The 12,825-nt window shown below is 37.5% G+C and overlaps 1 pseudogene; it reads right to left on the reverse strand.

Annotated features, from left to right (window-relative positions):
- Positions 1-706: 706 nt before the first annotated feature.
- Positions 707-962, reverse strand: LOC128579177 (cytochrome c oxidase subunit 7A2, mitochondrial-like; annotated as a pseudogene).
- Between the last annotated feature and the right edge of the window lie 11,863 nt (positions 963-12,825).

Below are 12,825 nucleotides of genomic sequence, written 5' to 3' on the forward strand. Positions count from 1 at the left end.
ACAACCTTTAGGGAAAGAAGTACAGAGAAACCTTAAAAAACTACAAGTTCATCTTTCATTTGATCCCACAATCCCATTATTAGGTATCTACACAGAAGAATAAAAATATGTTTTGTTTTGTTATTTATTTATTTATTTATTTATTTATTTTTGCTGTTTTTGGCCAGAGCTGGATTTGAACCCACCACCTCTGGCATATGGGGCCAGCACCCTACTCCTCTGAGCCACAGGCACTGCCCCTGTTTTGTTTTTTATTGAGACAGAGTTGCATTTGTTTACCCTCAGTAGAGTACATAAATGTCACACCCACAGAAACCTCAAGCTCCTGGGCTTAAGCATTTCTCTTGTCTCACTCTCCCAAGTAGTTGGGACTACAGGTACCTGCCAAAACGTCCAGCTATTTTTGTTGTTGTTGTTGTTGTCTTTGTTTGTTTAACAAGCACGGGCTTCGTTCACCAGCCCCAATGTATGTGTCCAGCACCCTAACCACCAAGCTACAGGGGCAAAGCCAAGAAATAAAATCATTTTACCTCAAAGATATTTGCATGAGAATATTTTTCCCCACTGGTTAAAGACTGCTTTATGGGTGGCAATTAATACAAGTCAATAAATATTGATCCCCAACAAAGAGCTAAGTTACTCATCGTTTTCTGGTCGATACCGAGGTAAATGAGAGTGAACCAAGTGATCACTGGGATGACTGAAGTCAATCCTGCTTTTTGGGAAATGAAGCCACAGCCAGCAGATATATGGCACCTGCTGTTCCTCCAACTGTAAGAACCATGGTGGTTATATACAGTAGGAGGGCACCAAGCCAGCACACCCTTTAAGTGAACTGGAATCCAATTATCCTCCTGAAACAGATTTTGCTTCTCTGGAACTTTATTTTCAAAATGCCTGCAAGAAGCAGTGCTTATGGTCCTCTGCGAAATCAGACGGAGAGCCGACAGATTCCACAGCATCTTGCCTCAGTTACTGCCCACCAACCGTTACAACTGAACACAGAGAACTAAAGTCGCCACACTGCAACCGCTGCAAGGTGCCTAGAATTTTTATTACAGCTCAGTTCTTAGTTGCCAAGTTGTTGAAGCAACTTGAGTGCCCATCGACCCGTGAATAGATTGAAACATTGTGGTATATGTACACTATGGACTAATAGCCATAAGAAAAGATGTAGAGTTTACGTCTTTTATGTTTACCTAGATGGAATTGAAACACATTCTTCTTAGCAAAGTATCTCAAGAATGGGAAACAATTCTAATATGAAAGCAATATATAAACAATCACATACTCATGCAATTGGTAAAACATAAATATACTGTAGCAAGTGGGGTGAGGAGGTTCTGTGGGGAGGGTGATTGATGGGAGGCAGGAGGGCATTAGACAAGGTCTCACCTAATGTGCACAATGCAAGGGTGTTCAGCTGAAGGGTTCTTGTGTAATTTGAAGTTTATCTTGGCAGATAGAACAATGTAACCTAAATACTTGTACTCTTGTAGTAATTTGAAATTTAAAAAAATATTGAAAAATTCAGGTAGCATATCTAGTGGGAGGACATGTTACAACTTCTCAAAATGTTTAATAATGTGGAATTTTTTTTTTCAGTTTTTTTTTTTTGGCAGGGGCAGGGTTTAAACCCACCACCTACAGCATATGGGACCGGCGCCCTACTTCTTTGAACCACAGGTGCCACCCAGAAATTTTTGTTAACACACTGTCAATACAGAAAATTCTGAGTTTAGAAAAATACTGTGCTAAACTGAACAAACTTCTAACCCTTTAATAGCATAAGTGAACTGCATCCTAAAATACGACATATATTAATATCATTATTTATTTCTCCCATACGTATTAAACATTTACAAAAGTAGGAGTTAGGATTTTAATACATCACTCTTCTTTCAGCCACAAACTTAAAGAAGTTATGTTCTACTGTATGTCTTACTATAATTAGTGCCTGGTTATTTTTTAAAAGTCAAGATATTTTATTCAATATTAATATTATTTTGCAAAATTAAGTCCTATTTTAAAATTACATCACTATATTGTGGCATGCAAAGATTCTGAAAAATATTTTTAATATAAATATTTAGCTTTTGGGATGAAAGTAAATTTCCCTTTATTTACATGCACAAATTTACATTACTTTTAATACTGTATTTTTTTATCTCTTACTCTTCAAAATCTTAACAGTAGGCCCAAACATTTCAAAAATTTTACACGTAATTTATATTTATCAGATGTTTATAGACACCTCAAATAAAAATGTGTGTGTGTGTGTGTGTGTCTGTGTGTGTTTGAATTTTACCTTAGAGACGGAAACCTGCCCTCTTGACCAGGCTGGAGAACAGTGGTATGAACATACCTCACTAAAACCTAGAACTCCTATTCTTTTTTTTTATTAAATCATAGCTGTGTACATTGATATAATGAGGCATCATTCACTAGCTTCACAGACCATTTGATACACTTTCATCACACTGGTTAACATAGCCTTCCTGGCATTCTTTCAGTTACTGTGCTAAGACATTTGCATTCCACATTTACCAAGTTTCACATATATCCTTGTAAGATGCACTGCTGTTGTATTACCACCAATCTCCTTCCCTCCACCCACCTCCCCCTATTTCCCCCTTCCCCCTCTTATTAGGTTGTAACTTGGTTATAGCTTTCATGTGAAAACCCTAAATTAGTTTCGTAGTAGGGCTGAGTACATTGGGTACTTAGGGATCCCATCGCAGGCTGGGCAAGGGATTTGAAGAGAAACTTCTCTGAAGAAGACAGGCACGCGGCCTTCAGACAAATGAAAAAATGCTTATCATCTTTAATCATCAGAGAAATGCAAATCAAAACTACTTTGAGATATCATCTAACTCCAGTGAGACTAGCCTATATCACAAAATCCCAAACCAGAGATGTTGGCGTGGATGTGGAGAGAAGGGAACACTTTTGCACTGCTGGTGGGAATGAAATTAATACATTCCTTTTGGAAAGAGATATGGTGAACACTTAGAGATCTAACAATAGATCTGCCATTCAATCCTGTAATCCCTCTACTGGGCATATACCCAGAAGACCAAAAATCACATCATAACAAAGATATTTGTACCAGAATGTTTACTGCAGCCCTATTCATAATTGCTAAGTCATGGAAAAGGCCCAAGTGCCCATCGATCCATGAATGGATTAATAAATTGTGGTATATGTACACCATGGAATATTATGCAGCCTTAAAGAAAGATGGAGACTTTACCTCTTTCATGTTTACATGGATGGAGCTGGAACATATCCTTCTTAGTAAAGTATCTGTAGAACTCCTATTCTTAAGCCTCCTGTCTATCTGGGACTTACCAGCATGTGCCATTACACCTGGTTAATTTCTTAAATTGTTTTTAAGGCTGATTTCAAACTTGTAAACTCCAACAATGTAGCACCCTCCTTAGGCTCCCAAAGTGCTAAAATTTATATTCATGATCCACTGTGCCTAGCAAAATCATATTTATTCTACTGAAACATGTCTAAAAAGTTTTTGAATATTGAGCTTAATACATAATTTTTCTACTGAAACCTAATTATGGTTCATTTTATTCATAAGTGTTACCTTAATTTTTTAAGGTAAATACAAAACAATATAAAACTATTTTAAAGTGTGTAATTCAGTGGTACTAAACATTTCCATCACCCAACAGGAGACTCTATACTCATTAGTTAGTTCTCCTTAATCCCTAGACTAAGGGAGCCTGTCACCTGCTTTCTTATGTCTATAGCCATGTCTTTGTTACATACAGGTTCTGCACTGATTAGAGGTCCAAACTGATGCAGCTTTTAAAATTATTTTTTATTCCATTTCCTGTATTGTCCTATTACCCAGCCCTATCCTCCTGGCACCAATCTAATAAAAATGTGTCTTAAATGTTGGAAATCCCCTTTACTTCAAGGATTTCTTAACAAAACCACAAGGGATATTCATGGTTCTCACCACAAAGAAAGCCAGTGACTGAGACACAGGGATTGTCAAGGGGAAAAATTTTCCTACAAGAGGTGCATCTGCTGTGTGGGGAGGAACATAGAATGCTTCAAGTCACCTCCCATTCAATATGGTCAGTGAGTTCATGAAGGTAAAAATAAAACATGAGGGACGTGAACGCCATCACGTGTTCGGTTTTGAGTGCAGGGCACACAAGTGTAGTGAGAAATCATTCCAGCACATACAGCCCAGGAACAAAAATGGTGGGCAAGTCCCTGCTAGGTTAGGGGTTTAGTATTATAAAGAGCTGGGGGTGAACAATGCTCATTCCCTCAGCCTGTGCACAAGCTCATTGTGTCCTTGAGCATAATGTGCTGATGTAACTGCTTATCTTTTATAAACACACTGGTGGTGTAAGGCCCTGTAGTTATCTCAGGGCTTTAAGGAGGATCTGTCATTCCTGGGAAAGAAACTCAAAAGGAGATCCCTGAGTATGACAGAAAGTTATAAAGTTTTGGTCAGTACATCTTACTGGTCTGCAACTTGAAACATAAAACAACTATAAACCCCATCACCACTAGCACTATCACAAAACCAGAAAAAATATTTTCTTGTTTACAGCACTGGTTGCAGAAGGGATCTATGTATTCATTTATTTATTTGTTTAAAACATTCTGTAGAAATGAGATTACATACATCATACTATGTAAAATAAGCAGTTTGCACTTTATTTTAATTAGATAAATTTTGCATGGTAGGAAGCAAATACTCATAGCTATGTGTTACAGATTTATTGTGAGAATACAAAAGTCATTTCTTGATTTCACAGCCACTCAAGTTTTGAGAGACATTGTGATGATCTAGATTAGCTTACCTGTGCAGGCCAGCTGAAGCAACATTTGATCTGTGTGTTGAAAACCGTGCACATGAGAAGAGTATCTGAAGAAAAATTTATCTCACATGGCACAGGTTTTTCAGAAATTCAATGTGTTTCTCCTGAAGATGGGTCAATTGACTCAGAAGCCTACATTGGATCTCCATCATGTGAGCACATATTCCCTGAGGACAGAGAGCTAAGAGCCATGATTGAAGAAGAAGCTTTTCATGTTTTGTCTAAAGATTCCTTTAAAAAAAGACAACATTACACAGTTTGTGTCTCTGATCCAGATGAAAATAATGACTTTCTTTCTCAATTTTCCCAGAAAACTTTGGAAGATAGTTAAAAGTGACAAAGTTAAGTCTGGTGGGATGAGAATGGAATATCTATAGTCACTAATGGAGAACTCTTTAAGAAAGAAGTTTTGGAAAGAAAGGGCCCTTTTAGAATATTTGAAACTGATAGTATGATGAGTTTAGTTTATTTTACTTAGTATGATGTATGTAATCTCATTTCTACAGAATGTTTTTTTTTTTATTACATAAATTGATTTTTTTATTTGTACTAGACTGTCAAACTTGGCTCTTGGCTGTCAGGAATTTCAGCTCCCGTGAGTCTTGACACAGAACTTCCTGAACATGTGTTACAGTGGGCTCTCAGTACTCTGAAAGCAGAAGTACAGCAAAATTTAGAAGGTGCAAGAAAACATTAAGAGACATATGGTATATATAACGTATATAATATTATACCTTTTCTTTATCATTTTATTTTTTTGAGAATTTGGATTTGGTCAGATATTTTGTTGTCTTGGGCTGTCATGGAAGAGCATAGAGAGATTGATGTGATCATAGGCATGGCTTTGGGCCGAGTCCATACTTGAACCCAAGAAATTTTCTTGTCCAGTCCAACGGGAAAATGGTAACTAGAAGAGGGTGATAAAGTTAAAAAGTAGAGGAGATTTAGGGTAAGTCAAGGGTAAAAGCAAGGTACTTTCTGGGAACAGTTTTGAAGAGCCTGTAGCTTGATTTTATTTGCCAATAGTGTCCTGAAGTGTGTGCGAAGTCAGGAAGGATAGTTTTTTTTTTTTTTTTTATTGTTGGGGATTCGTTGAGGGTACAATAAGCCAGGTTACACTGATTGCAGTTGTTAGGTAAAATCCCTCTTGCAATCATGTATTGCCCCCATTAAGTGTGACACACACCAAGGCCCCATCCCCGGCCCTCCGGCCCTCTTTCTGCTTTCCCCCCCTCATAACCTTAATTGTCATTAATTGTCTTCATATCAAAATTGAGTACATAGGATTTATGCTTCTCCATTCTTGTGATGCTTTACTAAGAATAATGTCTTCCACTTCCATCCAGGTTAATACGAAGGATGTAAAGTCTCCATTTTTTTAATGGCTGTATAGTATTCCATGGTATACATATACCACAGCTTGTTAATCCATTCCTGGGTTTGTGGGCATTTAGGCTGTTTCCACATTTTGGCAATTGTAAATTGAACTGCAATAACAGTCTAGTACAACTGTCCTTATGATAAAAGGATTTTTTTCCTTCTGAGTAGATGCCCAGTAATGGGATTGCAGGATCAAATGGGAGGTCAAGCTTGAGTGCTTTGAGGTTTCTCCATACTTCCTTCCAGAAAGGTTGTACTAGTTTGCAGTCCCACCAGCAGTGTAAAAGTGTTCCCTTCTCTCCACATCCACGCCAGCATCTGCAGTTTTGAGATTTTGTAATGTGAGCCATTCTCACTGGGGTTAGATGATAGCTCAGCGTTGTTTTGATTTGCATTTCTCTAATATATAGAGATGATGAACATTTTTTCATGTGTTTGTTAGCCATTCGTCTGTCATCTTTAGAGAAGGTTCTATTCATGTCTCTTGCCCATTGATATATGGGATTGTTGGCTTTTTTCATGTGGATTAATTTGAGTTCTCTGTAGATCCTTGTTATCAAGCTTTTGTCTGATTGAAAATATGCAAATATCCTTTCCCACTGTGTAGGTTGTCTCTTTGCTTTGGTTATTGTCTCCTTAGCTGTACAGAAGCTTTTCAGTTTAATGAAGTCCCATTTGTTTATTTTTGTTGTTCTTGCAATTGCAATGGCAGTCTTCTTCATGAAGTCTTTCTCCAGGCCAATATCTTCCAGTGTTTTTCCTATGCTTTCTTGGAGGATTTTTATTGTTTCATGCCTTAAATTTAAGTCCTTTATCCTTTTTTTTTTAATTTTTATTAAACCATAAGTGTGTACATTAGTATGATCGTGGGGCACCATACACTTGGTTCATAGATCATTTGACACATTTTTACCACATTAGTTAACATAGCTTTTGTAGCATTTTCTTAGTTATTTTGCTAAAACCTTTACATTCCACATTTACTAGGATTCACATATACCCTTGTAAGATGCACCGCAGGTGTAATCCCATTAATACCCTTCCTTCCCCCTCCCTCCACCCTCCCTCCCATCCCTTTCCCCTTTCTCCCTATTCTTAGGTTATAACTGGGATATAGCTTTCATGTGAAGGTCCTACATTAGTTTCATAATAAGGGTGAGTACATTGGGTACTTTTTCTTCCATTCTTGACACATTTTACTAAGAAGAATATGTTCCAGCTCCATCCATGTGAACATGAAAGAGGTAAAGTTTCCATCTTTCTTTAAGGCTGCATAATATTCCATGGTGTACGTATACCACAATTTATTGATCCATTCGTGGATCAATGGGCACTTGGGCTTTTTCCATGACTTAGTAATTATGAATAGGGCTGCAATAAATATTCTGATACAAATATCTTTGTTATCGTGTGATTTTTGGTCTTCTGGGTATATGCCCAGTAGAGGGATTACAGGATTGAATGGCAGATCTATTTTTAGATCTCTAAGTGTTCTCCATATCTCTTTCCAAAAGGAATGTATTAATTTGCATTCCCACCAGCAGTGCAAAAGTGTTCCCTTTTCTCCACATCCACGCCAACATCTCTGGTCTTGGGATTTTGTGATATAGGCTAGTCTCAGTGGAGTTAGATGATATCTCAAAGTAGTTTTGATTTGCATTTCTCTGATGATTAAAGATGATGAGCATTTTTAGATATGTCTGAAGGCCATGCGCCTGTCTTCTTCAGAGAAGTTTCTCTTCAAGTCCCTTGCCCAGCCTGCAATGGGATCCCTTGTTCTTTTCTTGCTAATGCGTTTGAGTTCTCTGTGGATTCTGGTTATTCAACCTTTGTGGGAGACATAACCTGCAAATATCTTCTCCCATTCTGAGGGCTGTTTGCTTGCTTTACTTACTGTGTTCTTGGCTGTGCAGAAGCTTTTTAGTTTGATCAAGTCCCAATAGTGTATTTTTGAAGCTGCTTCAATTGCCTGGGGGGGCCTTCTCATAAAAAAATCGCGCAACCCAATTTCTTCAAGGGTTTTCCCTACAACCTCTTCTAATATTTTTACAGTTTCATGTCTTAGGTTTAAATCTTTAATCCAGTGAGAGTCTATCTTGGTGAATGGTGAGAGGTGTGGGTCCAGTTTCAGTCTTCTACAGGTTGCCAGCCAGTTGACCCAGCACCATTTGTTAAATAGGGAGTCGTTTCCCCACTGAATGTTTTTAATTGGCTTGTCAAAAATTAAATAACGGTAAGTAGCTGGATTCATCTCTTGGTTCTCTATTCTTTTATTTATTTATTTATTTATTTATTTTTTTATTAAATCATAACTGTGTACATTGATATGATCATGGGGAATCATACACTCGTTTCATAAACCATTTGACACATTTTTATCACAGTGGTTAACATAGCCTTTCTGGCGTTATCTCAGTTACTGTGCCAAAAAATTTATATTCTACATTTACCAAGTTTCGCAAATACCCCTGTAAGATGCACCACAGGTGTGTTCCCACCGATCCCCCTCCCTCTACCCACCCCCCTTCCCACTTCCCCCTATTTTTAAGTTGTAGCTGGGTTATAGCTTTCATGTGAGAGTCCCAAATTAGTTTCATAGTAGGGCTGTGTACATTGGGTACTTTTTCTTCCATTCTTGGGATACTTTACTAAGAACAATATGTTCCAGCTCCATCCATGTAAACATGAAAGAGGTAAAGTCTCCATCTTTCTTTAAGGCTGCATAGTATTCCATGGTATACATATACCACAATTTATTAATCCATTCGTGGATGGATGGGCACTTGGGCTTTTTCCATGACTTAGCTATTATGAATTGGGCTGCAATAAACATTCTGGTACAAATATCTTTGTTACGTTTTGATTTTTGGTCTTCTGGGTATATGCCCAGCAGAGGAATTACAGGATTGAATGGCACATCTCTGAGTGTTCTCCATATATCTTTCCAAAAGGAATGTATTAATTTGCATTCCCACCAGCAGTGCAGAAGTGTTCCCTTTTCTCCTCATCCACACCAACATCTCTGGTCTTGAGCTTTTGTGATATAGACTAGTCTCATTGGAGTTAGATTATATCTCAAAGTAGTTTTGATTTGCATTTCTCTGATGATTAAAGATGATGAGCATTTTTTCATATGTCTGAAGGCCTTGCGCCTGTCTTCTTCAGAGAAGTTTCTCTTCAAATCTCTTGCCCAGCCTGCGATGGGATCCCTTGTTTTTTTCTTGCTGATGCGTTTGAGTTCTCTGTGGATTCTGGTTATTAAACCTTTGTCAGAGATATACCCTGCAAATATATTCTCCCATTCTGAGGGGTGTCTGCTTGCTCTGCTTACTGTGTTCTTGGCTGTGCAGAAGCTTTTTAGTTTGATCAAGTCCCAGTAGTGTATTTTTGAAGCTGCTTCAATTGCCCGGGGGGTTCTCCTCATGAAATACTCATCCAGACCAATTTCTTCAAGGGTTTTCCCTGCATTCTCCACTAGTATTTTTATAGTTTCATTTTAAGTTTAAATCTTTAATCCAATGAGAGTCTATCTTAGTTAATGGTGAAAGGTGTGGGTCCAATTTCAGTCTTCTGCAGGTTGCCAGCCAGTTCACCCAGCACCATTTGTTAAATAGGGAATCTTTTCCCCACTGAATGTTTTTAATTGTGTTGTCAAAAATCAAATAGTAGTAAGTAGCTGGATTCATCTCTTGGTTTTCTATTCTGTTCCAGATATCTACTTCTCTGTTTTTGTGCCAATACCATGGTGTTTTGATCACTATCGATTTGTAGTAAAGTTTGAGGTCTGGTAGTGTGATTCCTCCTGTTTTGTTTTTATTTCTGAGTAATGTCTTGGCTATTCGAGGTTTTTTCTGGTTCCATATAAAACGAAGTAATGTTTTTTAAAGATCTTTAAAATATGACGTGGAGCTTTAATAGCGAGTGCGTTGAAATTATATATTGCTTTGGGTAGTATGGACATTTTGATAATGTTGATTCTTGCCAGCCATCAGCATGGTATGTTTTTCCATTTGTTAACATTTTCAGCTTTTTCTTTTCTTAGAGTTTCATAATTCTCTTTATAGAGATCATTCACTTCTTTTGTTAGGTAAATTCCGAAATATTTCATCTTCTTTGGCACTACTGTGAATGGGATAGAGTCCTTAACTGCTTTTTCAATTTGACTGTTGTTGGTGTATATAAAGGCTACTGATTTATGAATGTTGATTTTGTAACCTGAGACGGTGCTGTATTCCTTGATCACTTCTAGGAGTTTTGTAGTAGAGTCCTTAGTGTTTTCCAGGTACACAATCATATCATCTGCGAAGAGTGAGAGTTTGATTTCTTCTGACCCTATGTGGATACCCTTGATCGCCTTTTCTTCCCTAATTGCGGTGGCTAAAACTTCCATTACAATGTTGAAAAGCAATGGAGACAATGGGCAGCCTTGTCTGGTTCCTGATCTGAGTGGAAATGATTCCAATTTAACTCCATTCAATATGATATTGGCTGTGCGTTTGCTGTAGATAGCCTCTTTCAGTTTAAGAAAAGTCCCTTCTAGACCAATTTTCTTGAGTGTTATGATCATGAAGGGATGCTGGATATTATCAAAAGCTTTTTCTGCATCAATTGAGAGAATCTTATGGTCTTTGATTTTAATTTGTTTATGTGCTGAATTACATTTATAGATTTACATATATTGAACCAGCCTTGACACCCTGGGATAAAACCAACTTGGTCATGATGTATAATTTGTTTGATGGTTGCTGGATTCTGTTTGTTAGGATTTTGTTGAATATTTTTGCATCCATATTCATTAGTGATATTGGTCTATAATTTTCTTTTGTTGTTGGGTCTTTTCCTGGTTTGGGGATCAGGGTGATGTTTGCTTCATACAACATGTTGGGTAGTCTTCCTTCTTTTTCTACATTTCGGAACAGGTTGAGTAATACAGGTACTAATTCCTCTTTAAAGGTTTGGTAGAATTCTGACGTGAAACCATCTGGTCCCGGGCTTTTCTTTTTAGGGAGGTTTTGTATAGTTGATGCTATTTCTGAACTTGATATGGGTCTGCTCAAGAGTTCCACTTGATTCTGGTTAAGTCTTGGAAGGTGCGTGCTTCCAAGTATTGGTCTATTTCCTTCAGATTTTCACATTTCTGAGAATAAAGTTTCTTGTAATATTCATTAAGGATTTTTTGGATTTCTGATGCGTCTGTTTTTATTTCGTCTTTGTTGTTTCTGATTGATGATATTAGAGATTTTACTCTTTTTTTTCTGATTAGGTTGGCCAGAGGTTTACCTATTTTATTGACCTTTTCAAAAAACCAGCTTTTTGATTTATTGATCTGTTGTATTATTCTTTTGTTTTCAATTTCATTTAATTCTGCTCTAATTTTGGTTATTTCTTTTCTTCTACTGGGTTTGGGGTTGGAATGTTCTTCCTTTTCCAGTTGCTTGAGACGTCCCATTAAGTTGTTAACTTCCTCTTGTTCCGTTCTCTTGAGGAAGGCTCGCAGTGCTATAAATTTCCCTCTTAGAACTGCCTTTGCTGTGTCCCAGAGGTTCTGAAAGTTTGTGTCTTCATTGTCGTTTTGTTCCAAAAAATTGGCGATTTCTTTCTTAATCTCATCTCTGACCCAGCTATCATTCAGCATAAGGTTATTTAACTTCCATGTTTTTGTATGGGTATGCAGATTCCTGTTGTTACTCAATTCAAGTTTTATTCCATGATGGTCCGAGAAGATGCATGGAATAATTTCTATTCCTTTAAATTTACTGAGGTTAGACTTGTGACCTAAAATGTGGTCAATTTTGGAGTAAGTTCCGTGGGCTGATGAGAAGTATGTGTATTCAAATTTGTTGGGATGAAATGTTCTGTAGATGTCTGCTAAATCTAAATATTGGATGGTTAGGTTTAAATCTAAGATTTCTTTGCCCAGCTTCTTGCTGGAGGATCGATCCAACACTGCTAAGGGAGTGTTGAAATCTCCGACGATTATGGAGCTGGAGGAAATCAAGTTACTCTTGTCTGTTAGAGTTTCTCTTATAAATTGAGGTGCATTCTGGTTGGGTGCACAGATATTAATAATTGTGATCTCATCATATTGGGTATTACCTTTAACAAATATGAAGTGACCATTCTTGTCCTTCCTTACTTTTGATGGTTTAAAGCCTACTGTATCTGCAAATAAAATTGCAACACCTGCTTTTTTCTGATTACCATTTGCCTGAAATACGGATGACCCTCCTTTCACCCTGAGTCTGTATTTGTCTTTTAAGTTGAGATGTGACTCTTGTATGCAACAAATATCTGGCTTGAGTTTTTCTATCCAGTCAGCTAACCTGTGTCTCTTTAGAGGACAGTTTAAGCCATTCACATTGATGGAGAGTATTGATAAGTCTGGTGGAATATTGGGTATCGAGTTTTTCAAAGGTCCAGTGGACATTTTTAATCCTTTGCCAGTGTGGAAGTTGGAGTTTGATCCGAGGTTTCTGAGTGAGTTTACTTTTGTGGTATAGGATTGGGTTGGTCATTGTGGAGGATAGGTCTGAGAACATCCTGAAGAGCTGGTTTACTTATGGCAAATTTTTTCAACATATTAATG

The sequence above is a fragment of the Nycticebus coucang genome, chromosome Y (assembly GCF_027406575.1).
Source record: "Nycticebus coucang isolate mNycCou1 chromosome Y, mNycCou1.pri, whole genome shotgun sequence".
In the NCBI taxonomy this organism is placed as follows: Eukaryota; Metazoa; Chordata; class Mammalia; order Primates; family Lorisidae; genus Nycticebus; species Nycticebus coucang.